The sequence below is a fragment of the Nomascus leucogenys genome, chromosome 6, assembly GCF_006542625.1.
Source record: "Nomascus leucogenys isolate Asia chromosome 6, Asia_NLE_v1, whole genome shotgun sequence".
Taxonomy (NCBI): Eukaryota; Metazoa; Chordata; class Mammalia; order Primates; family Hylobatidae; genus Nomascus; species Nomascus leucogenys.
In genome coordinates, this window is record NC_044386.1 from 94,743,472 (window position 1) to 94,754,488 (window position 11,017).

Sequence of the window (11,017 nt, forward strand, 5' to 3'; positions counted from 1 at the left end):
TTTGAAACAATAGATACAATGATTTACTCTAAGCATCTGGTTATGACTTTGAATCAGTAATACATACTGTCTCGACCCTTTTTTTTTTTTTTTTTCATGGAAACAGACGTTTCACCTAGAAAACCCCAAAACAGTGACTTTTTTTTTTTAAGACAGGGTGTCGCTCTGTCACCCAGGCTGCAGTGGAGTGGTGGATCTCAGCTCACTGCAGCCTCGACCTCCCACCTCAGCCTCCTGAGTAGCTGGGACCACAGGCACCACCGGGCCTGGCTAATTATTGTATTTTTTGTACAGATGCGGTTTTGCCATGTTGCCCAGGGTGGTCTCAAACTTCTAGGCCCAAGCCATTCACCCACTTCAGCCTCCCAAAGTGCTGTGTCCACAGGTGCAAGCCACTGTGCCCAACCTGCAGTGACTTTTTAAAATATAAGTTCAAGCATCTCTTCTTAACTCTTTTAATTGGAGGTATCTCTTCTCTCATTCTCCTCATCTTTGGTGTTCCCCCAGAGTTCGCTGCTGTCTGGGTGTACAACATATGTTTCCAAGTCAAGCCTGGGTGTGGTGGCTCATGCCTATAATCCTAGCACTTTGGGAGACCAGGGCTGGCAGATCACTTGAGTCCAGGAGTTCCAGACCAGCGTGGGCAACACGGCGAAACCCTGCTTATATTAAAAATACAAAACACTGGGCGTTTCCGGGAGTGCCGCATGGAGTTGGTGTCAGCCGATTTTGGCATGGTGGCCTTTTCCAGCCTGGGTGGGCCTATCCTGTCACTGAACCCGCAGGTAGTTGCTGAGTTTCAGAAGGAGGTGGCACAGGTTTGCAAGTGCATAACCCGATGAAAAAAACAAGAACAACTGGCTGGTCACGGTGGCTCACGCCTGTAATCCCAGCACTTTGGGAGGCTGAGGCAAGCAGATCACCTGAGGTTGAGAGTTTGAGACCAGCCTGACCAACATGGAGAAACCCCGTCTCTCCTAAAAATACAAAAATTAGCCAGGTGTGGTGGCACATGCCTGTAATCTCAGCTGCTCAGGAGGCTGAGGCAGGAGAATCGCTTGAACCCAGGAGGCAGAGGTTGAGGTGAGTTGAGATCTTGCCATTGCACTCCAGCCTAGGCAACAAGAGTGAAACTCTGTCTTAAAAAAAAAAAAAAAAAAAAAAGAACAAGTGTCTCCTGGAGTAGCCTATGTGTGCCACCTACCTAACCTACTGAATGAAACCCAGATCCTTTCCTATTTCTCCCAGTGTGGCACTGTTACAAGGTTCAGACTATCCAGAAAGAAAAGGACTGGAAATAGCAAAGGCTATGCATTTGTGGAGTTTGAGTCTGAGGATGCTGCCAAGATAGTTGCTGAAACAATGAACAACTACCTGTTTGGTGAAAGACTCTTGGAGAGTCATTTTATGCCACCTGAAAAAGTACAGAAAGAACTCTTTCAAGACTAGAATATTCCATTTAAGCAGCAATCATATCCATCAGTGAAACGTATAATCAGAATCGGCACTTACACAAGAGCTATGGATGGAAGAGTGGTTTAAAAAGAAAGAAGGATTACTTGGGAAGAAATTAGCTTAAAAAGGAATTGATTATGATTTTCCTTCTTTGATTTTACAGAAAATGGAAAGTATTTCAAAAGCAAATCATCAGACGTCTACAAAAGGCCAGGTTTTATGTAAGAAGAAGAAAAAGGTTTTAGGCACTCCTGACACTCCTGAGAAGACCACGGATACCCAGGGCCCCACACCGGTTTGTACATCAACATTTTTAAAGAGACGAAAATCTGAAGTGGCTGAAATGAATGATGATGATGAAGATAATGAAATAGTTTTCAAACAGCCCATATCCTGTTTGATAAGAAGACATACAAGAGACTCAAACACCTACACATTCACAGAAAAGAAGACGAAGAAAAGGCAATCAGTGATTTTCAATGTATTATATATAAGATTTCTTCTGGACAATATTTTTATGAGAAAAATACAAAAAATTAGCTGGGCATGGTGGCTCATGCCTGTAGTCCCAGCTACTCGGGAGGCTGAAGTGGATCACCTGAGCCCAGGAAGTTGAGGCTACAGTGAACCGTGATCGCGCCACTGCATTCCAGCCAAGTCAAGTCATTACATTTATCTTAACCTATTCTAGGCTGGCTTAAGTGGGATTTGTATTAAGAATACAATAGGTAACCTCACAGACATCTAAGTACAGAACTCAAAATACGACCATACCATGGAAGGACTGGGCTGGGAGGTGATTTTTCTCTCCTGCATGCCTTCACTCTGGACTTCTGCTGCATGCTTGTGCTTTGCTCTGCAGATGAACATTTGGCATGTGCTCCAGGCTCCTCCAGCCTCTGAGACTTTGGCTTGCCCTGGCAGTACCCCTGGTCCCAGTGTTACTGGACTTTCCATACAGATGCTCCTCTGCAAAAAATCTATCGAACACTCTGTGTGTCATTTCCAATGAGCAGGATAGAGAATCTGATCTGCCTGGCAGTGGGGGTGGGAGTTCCCTAGTTGTCCCTGGATTTGTAGTGTTGCCTTTCCAGAGACTCAAGGAGGGGCCGGATATCCAAAAAGAGGGTGTGGGTGGGAATCAGTAATACAGTCTACTTCAACAAGAAAGTATAAAGTAGAGGCGGCGGCTCATACCTGTAATCCCAGCACTTTAGGAGGCTGAGGCAGGCAGATCACTTAAACTCAGGAGTTTGAGACCAGACTGGGCAACATGGTAAAACCCCATCTCTACTAATAATACAAAAAATTAGCTGGGTATGGTGGCACATGCCTGTAGTCCCAGGTACTTAGGAGGCTGAAGTGGGCATATTGCTTGAGCCCAGGAAGTAGAGGCTGCAGTCAGCCGAGATCATGAGGTCACTGCACTCCAGCCTGGGCAACAGAGTGGGACTCTGTCCCCCCCCCCCCAAAAAAAAAAAGTATAAAGTGGCAGCATCTGTATGCATGATTGAAGTCATGCTTTCCATCTATTTTTTTCCACCTTTCCTTTTTTCTCTCTCAAACACTATATCTTAAGATTTTCCTCATGTTTTCAAGTACTCATAAGCATTATTTGAATGGCTGTATCATAATCCATTATCTGGACTCATTGTCATTTATCCATCTGCAGTTGCTGGAGATACTGCCCTTTCTGCCACTCTCAGTCACCCTTCTGACCTTGCACTGTGTCCAGTTATCTACTAATACACATACTGGTCATTTAGGACTTAAAGTTAAGAATAAATAGTTATCATGGTTTCTAACACTTCAAAAAGAATGTATCTTCCTAAAAATAGAAAGGCTTTGTGGTTATGACAATTTTAAAGCAAAATAGACAAATCGGTGTTGAAATTAATGTTTTGTTTTATTCTTGTATCTATTTTTCACTTCTCTGTCATTTTGATGGATAAAGTTTCAATTGGAAGGATTTTTATTTCAAAATGGAAATAGCATATGACATGAGAATGGGAAGTCTGAAAGGTTCAACTTTCTAGTTTACTAAGATTGTCACAAAAGCTACTGACAGTCGATCATGATTGGCCTGTATTGAAAGTGAGTTAACATTATGTACAACTTAAGCCCTATACTTTCTATCAGATATAGAGAAATAGGTGGTGTGTTTGGAAAAGTACTGGGCTAAGAGTCAGGAAGCTTGACTGTTAGTCCCAATCCTGCTTCTTCAGCTGAGCACCCCGAGGCAATAATTCAGCAGCTATTTCTTAAATACCTAATGAATTTCTGGCTTTGTAGTTGGGCTGGGAATATAGACATAGATACTGCATTCATGATTCTCCAAGGCTCCCTTCCTCACCCCGGCTCACAGTGAGCTTTCTTATGCATTGTGTAAATTTGTCTCCTAACCGGCCCCAACTCTCTCTCCAACCTGCTTTCCAGGGCAGTTGTGAGGATCAAATGAGAGAGAATATGTGTGAAAGCAAATTCTAAATGATTTTAAAATGTAATAGAAGTATGACCCATGGAAAATTATTTAAAGATCCTTAGAATTTTAGATAAACAGTACATTAACCTGAGTTCTCTATGGTTTTTATTTTAAATAGGTATGAAAGTTTTACAATGGAGCACTGATACGGTTGAAAATCTTGGCTTGATTTTTCTCTAAGAAAATGACACAGTGTGATTAATTTTCTAAAATTGCCAGCCAAAAAAAACCAAAACCTTTTCTGAGTTGATTGACTGGATCAGTCAAAGGAACGTTGACTGTATAATGGAGAAATGTTTTCTGTGTTCACTAAAAGCTTGCCTTTGTTTGATTCCAGCTGCAGCACATCGTGAGTGATGAGATCTGTGTGCAGGTGACTGACCTTTACCTGGCAGAAAATAATAATGGGGCCACCAGAGGCCAGCTGAACACACAGAACTCAAGGAGCCTCCTGGAGTCAATCCATCAGTGGAAAGCTGAGCAGCTGATGTCAGATGAGAATTGCTTTGAGGTGAGAGTTGCTCAGGTAGTCAAAGACCTTGCTGGTGACAATGTCAGTTGTTAGGATTCTCTGAACCAGAAGTTAAAGCCAGGGTACTTTGACCCGTGATTCTACTCCTGGACCTTTTAATGAGTTCACCAGAGAAATACAAAGTGGAAGTAACTATCTTCCTGGACAATCTACTTTCTTTCTTGCCTTTAAAACAAACAAACAAACAAAAAACCAAACTAGTTATATATGGTTTTTACAATTTTGTATTCTTCTTTTTCTCTGAACACTTTTCATGGTATGCTTTGTAAATATTACTGTTAGAAAAATGGTGGTACATGAAATCCATGGTCATGATCATTATAGAAAAGAAGACAGGCCCAGCACACATGGCTCACACTTGTAATCCCAGCACACTGGGAGGCTGAGGTGGGCGGATCACGTGAGACCAGCTTGGGCAACATGGCAAAACTCCATCTTCACAAAAAATACAATAATACAAAACTTAGCCAGGTGTGGTAGCGTGCACCTGTAGTCCCAGCTACTCAGGAGACTGAGGTGGGAGGATCGCTTAAGCCTGGGAGGTCGAGACTGCAGTTAGCTCTGATCACGTCACTGCACTTCAGCCTGGGTGACAGAGGTGACCCTATGTCAAAAAAATAAAAGAAAAAAAATGCAGATAACCAAAAAAAGTCACCTTAGAATTCTTTCCTGAACTCACCATTGACATTTCTAGACTTTTCTATGCTTGAGTATATAATTTGAAAGAATTTATACTGTACAGACAGTCTTTAACTTTTTCATTTTTTGAGACAGGGTCATGCTTTGTTGCACAGGCTGGAGTGCGGTGGTGCGATCTTGACTCACTGCAACCTCTGCCTCCTGGGTTCAAGCGATCATCGTGCCTCAGCCACCCTAGTGGCTGGAATTACAGGCATGTGCCACCACATCAGCTAATTTTTGTATTTTTGGTAGAGATGTGTGTCAGATCCCGGGGTCCAGGTCCAGCCCAGGCTGAAGTCTGAGGAAAGTGGGTGGGTGAGCGGCAAGAACACTCAAGGGGCCGTAGGCAGGTGAAAGATAGTTTTATTCAGCAGCAGCTCTCATTAACAGCTTTCTTACACTATCCTTCTTATTAGCAGCTTACCGTTCACCCTGTCTTGGCGGCTTGAGCCAGCTGCCCCCACACACAGCTGCGCAGCCGGCTCTCCCTCACCTTCAGGGTCAGCGGCTTAACTCTTTCTCTCTCTGGGCCTGAGCAAACCCAGCTGCGTCCTGGCTCCCTCCCATCCGTCGGCAAGATGGACAGTTTTGGCGCGCTCTCTCTTTCTCTGGGCGCCAGTGCGCCCGCCATGTCAAGCCATGTTGAGCCGAGACCAGCCAAGCCCCCAAGAGCCATGTCCCTTATGCACAACGTCAACAGGGCAGTTATACCTTTTACAGACAATAGCGGCATAAAGCCAAGTATGAACTTACACAAACAGGTTATATTACAAGTGGAGGTGTGCGTTTGCACACCAAACTCCTGAGTCACGCAGGCCTGGATATCCGCCTCAGCCTATTCCTTGACCAAAGCACATCCATGTACCTTACAATGTGGTTTTGCCATGTTAGCCAGGCTTGTCTCAAACTCCTGGCCTCAAGTGATCTGCCCGCCTTAGCCTCCCAAAGTGCTGGGATTACAGGTGTGAGCCACTGCATCTGAACTGAAATGGTCTTTAATGTATTTTTGCTCAATTAGCAACACTTCTGGGTCTTTAATGTCCCTTTAATGGCTATTTGACATTCACTTTTTAGAGAATTAATGCCTGTATTGTTGGACATTTAGGTTGTTTCCAATTTTTCACCATTATAATGGATAATTATAAAAGCAAATAGTTGGAAACAACCTAGACGTCCAACCCACTATGGGGATTGGTTGATGACATCCTGTTATGAATGCTGGAGACAGATTTTGCAATTCTCAAATTATAAATTGTGAAAATGCAGTGTCTGCCACACCCCAACCCCAAGATCTATTTTGGAAATAACTGTATTTGTGTGTATATATTATGTTATTGTCAGGTTGTAAGCTTTACTAGCAGAGAGCAATTTTTAAAGCTTTAAAAGAAAAGAACACTGAGCTAGATCTAGCTTCTGGCTCTGCGTGTTTATTGATTAGTGGTGTGCCTTGAGCAACCAGAACTCTCTGAATTTCAGTTTTGTCTCTGTGTAAAATGAAGAAGGTTGAAATAAAAAATTCTCAGGTTTCCTTCCAGGCTCTGGTCCTCTCCATGTGATTCTGATAGTTACCTTGTTTGCAGAAAGCCCTTAGGAGACTGAGAATCTCAGGGTTCTGAAAGGGGAGTTCCACGTGCCATCACCATTGATGGTTGTTTTGTGCAAAACATGGTTTGCTTGCCTCTATTGGTGTGTTGCTTTTAAGTATGGAATTTTTTTTAATCACACAAATAATATTAGTGGAAGTCAGAATTTCAGGAACTTCATATACAATTGGTGCCATTATAGCAACACTTTTTTTGTTTTGTTTTTGAGACAGGGTCTCACTCTGTTGCCCAGGCTGGAGTGCAGCGGTATGCATGAATGCCATCAGTTTTTAGCTAACACAACAGATCCCTGGAGGTCAAGGCATCCTGGCTATCACTCTAGCCTTCCTACCAATTAAGTTAATTACATCCACCTGGTTGATGACAGTGAAGTGCCACCACCTGGCATCCGCTGTTTTCGCCTTCCACCATTCCCACTGACACCATGAAGCCTGGTCTCATGGCAGCATCTCCTCTTGTCGATCCTGGCCTACCAAGGATAGTGCCACTGGGTCTCTCAAAGATTCAGGTGCCCTTCTCACTAGTGCCTTCCTTGTTTACCTAGAGAGGGGAGTTCCTGTGAGCCCTCCAAGGGCACATAGTCAAGTGGTGGATTCCGAATCTGCTGGCATATAACGAACCATTCCAACATTCCTACCTCCCTGTACTTTCCGGCTTCTTTGATGCTGTGCGAATGCAGTTCTATAATCTCCTCCTAATTCACTGCAGCAACTGTTCCATCCACATTTGAAGGAGCCACTCCAGCAGTGTGTTGGAGCCCCAGGTGTCCTTGCCAAGCCATTAAATCCTGAGAGTGCTCCCAGGTGAGTGTATTCTCGTGTATACAGCCTTTAGTTTCCCCCTGATCCAACACCCTTATGTCCACTCCTCCACCTCCTCTCCCAGATTCTGCCAGTACTCACTCGGCAGATCCTGCAACATTTTTGGCAAAAAAAAAAAAAAAAATCATTCTCCCAGAGCAGATTGTGCTTGTGACCTTGGGCCATGATGAGGAATGACCATAGCCTGGTGTCAATGTGGGGCAGCAATGATGACACATCTCATCCTGCTGTAAGGCCTTGTTGGAGGCTCTTTGCCCAGTCTCCAGGCAAGGGGCAGCTGCCCTTCTCTTAGCAGGGAAAGGGGGCTACTTCTTTTAGCCCAGAGCAGTTAGTGGAAACTGGTGGTTCAAAGTTCTCAGATGTATCCACTTAAGTTTCTCCATATCAGATATCAGGATCCCTTTTCTTTTCTTTTCTTTATTTTGAGATGGGATCTCACTCTGTCACCCAGGCTGGAGTGCAGTGGCGTGTTCTCAACTGACTACAACCTCCACCTCCCAGACTCAAGCGATCCTCCCACCTCAGCCTCTTGAATAGCTGGGACCACAGGTGCACAACACCATGCCTGGCTAATTTTTTGTATTTTTGGTAGAGATGGGGTTTTGCCATGTTGCCCAGTCTGGCCTCAAACTCCTGAACTCAAGAGATCCACCCACCTTGGCCTCCCAAAGTGTTGGGTTACCAGTGTGAGCCACTGTGCCCAGCCCTTTCTTTGTCTTCTTTTTTTTTTTTTTTGACATGAGGTCTCTCTCTGTTACCCCGGCTGGAGTGTAGTGGCGTGATCATGGCTTGCTGCAGCCTCAACCTCCGGGGCTCAAGCAATCTTCCCACCTCAGCCTCTTGAGTAGCTGGAACGACAGGCATGTGCCACCACACCTAGCTAATTTTTAAATATTTTGTGGACAGGGTCTACCTATGTTGCCCAGGCTGGTCTCCAACGCCAGGTCTCAAGTGATTCTCCCACCTTGGCATCCTCAAAATGTTGAGATTATAGGCATAAGCCACCATGCCTGGCCCCAGTACTTTTCTATCAGAGGCCCTGAATTTAGCATAAGTGGCCCATTACACTTGACCCTTTGCAGTTCTACCATCCTTACAGTTCAATTCCATGTCTGATTTTCAGCCTGTTCTGCTCTGGGCAGAAGAAGAGCGTTTCTGGCTTCCATAACATGCTCTGAGCTGACGGGTTTAAGCCTGTCATTCCCTTTCTTCAAGGTGTCTAAAGAAATCAACGTAAGTCAACAATTCCACAATCCTTATAATTACAGTTGCCCCCATACTGTTCACGTGTGAGCACAGTGTTTTTCAAATTTTAGCATGTATAAGAATAATGTTGAGGGCTTGTTAAGACACAAATTGATGGCCTCACTCCTAGAATCTCTGATTGTAAGTCTAAGGTGGTGTTTGAGAATTTGCATTTCTAAGTTGATATGAAGTGCCAGCAGTGCTGCTGCTGATGATCCAGGAACCAGATTTGGAGAACTTTGTTCTAGCGCTACTGCATCAGCCATGCCTGCCCTTCCACCTGTACCATATCCCAATCCACAGTAGGTGAGTTTCCTAGTGATGGTATTGCTATAGCACACCAGCACATCACTACCCCACTTACCACCAGCAATGGATCCTGTTGCCACCTGTTTAGTGACTTCCAGAATCCTGTTCTAAAAGTCTACTCTCTAGGGCTACTTTTTAAATTTTTAAAAGATTTTTATTTTATTTTTATTATTATTTTTGAGATGGAGTCTCACTCTGTCACCCAGGCTGGAGTACAGTGGCATGATCTCAGCTCACTGCAACCTCCACCTCCCAGGTTCAAGTGATTCTCCTGCCTCAGCCTCCCGAGTAGCTGGGACTACACCACATGCCACCATGGCTGGCTAATTTTTGTATTTTTAGTAGAGATGGGGTTTCACCATATTGGTCAGGCTGGTCTCGAACTCCTGACATCAGGTGATTCACCCACCTCAGCCTCCCAAAGTGCTGGGATTACAGGCATAAGCCACCACACCTAGCCCGAATATCTTTATTTTGTCTTCTTATCTGACAGATGTTTTCACTAAGAATGGAACTTGAGGCTCGCAGTTATTTTCTTTTGGCACATTGAAGGTGTCATTCCATGGTCTTCTGGTTCCTGAGGTTTCTGTTGACTATCAGCCTAATTGTTGCTCCTTTGAAGGTAATCTGAATTTTTTCTCAGATACTTTTTTTTGGTAAGGGACCAAAAAAAGGGGTTATGCACTCCCAAAGTGCTAGATTACAGGGTCTCACTTTGTCAGCCAGGCTGAAGTGCAGTGGTGCAATCTCAGCTCACTGCAGCCCAGACCTCCTGGGCTCAAGCAATCCTTCAACCCCAGCACTTCAAGTAGCTGGGACTCCAGGCATGCACCGCCACACCTGACTAATTTTTTGTACTTTTTGTAGAGACAGGGTTTCACCATGTTGCCTAGGCCGGCCTTTAACTCCTGAGCTGAAGCAAACCACCCACTTCAGCCTCTCAAAGTGCTGGCATTACAGGCATGAGCCAGCATGCCTGTCTCAGATACTTTTAAGATTAAAAAATGTTTTTGCCTTTAGTTTTCTGCAATTCTACCATAATGTGTCTAGGTGTACTATTATTTTTATTGTCCTGCTTGGGGTTCATGAGGCTTCTTAAATCTGTGAACTATTGTTTTTCATAATTTAAAAAGTATTCTCTGTCATTATTTAAAAAAAATATTGCTTCTGCCTCATTATCTTTTCCATTCCTTTATTTTTTTTATTTATTTATTTTGAGACAGGGTCTTGCTCTGTTGCCCAGGCTGGAGTGCTCACTGCAGCCTAGAGCTCCCAGGCCCAAGTGATGCTCCCAATCAGCCTCTCTAGTAGCTGGGACCACAGGAGTGCCACACCTGGCTAATTTTCATATTTTTTGTAGAGTCGGGGTTACACCATGTTGCCCAGGCTAGTATTGAACTCCTGTGCTCAGGCGATCTGCCTGCTTTGGCCTCCCAAAGTGCTGGGATTGTGTGAGCCACTGTGCTTGGCCCCTCTTTCCTTTTTTTCTGGGATGCTGATTAAAGGTATATTTGGCCTAGTCAAATATGTGGTGGTGTGCACCTGGAGTCCCAGCTACTTGAAGGGCTAAGGTGGAAGCATTGCTTGAGCCCAGGAGATCCAGCTGCCACAAGCCCCTGAGGCTCTTCAGAGGACCAGTGGGCAGCCACACCCATGCTGGGCCAGCCTGCTGGACCCACCTGCACCCTGGTCAGAGCCCATGACTGAGGGGACTCTCTGGGGACGACAGGGGCAGTCTCATGCTGCCCTCTTACAGGTGGATCCGTCCCTGGGATCTGGTGCTGGGCTGGGGTGGGCTGAGGCTGTTCTCTGCCGGGGTGCCTGGTGGACAGCAGGTGGAGCAACTTCTCCTTGGCTTTCCTGGACCCCAGGACACAGCTGAACACTG

General features: G+C 44.8%; 1 pseudogene; it reads left to right on the forward strand.

Moving 5' to 3' along the window:
* Positions 1-707: 707 nt before the first annotated feature.
* Positions 708-1,928, forward strand: LOC115835569 (annotated as a pseudogene).
* Positions 1,929-11,017: the final 9,089 nt, after the last annotated feature.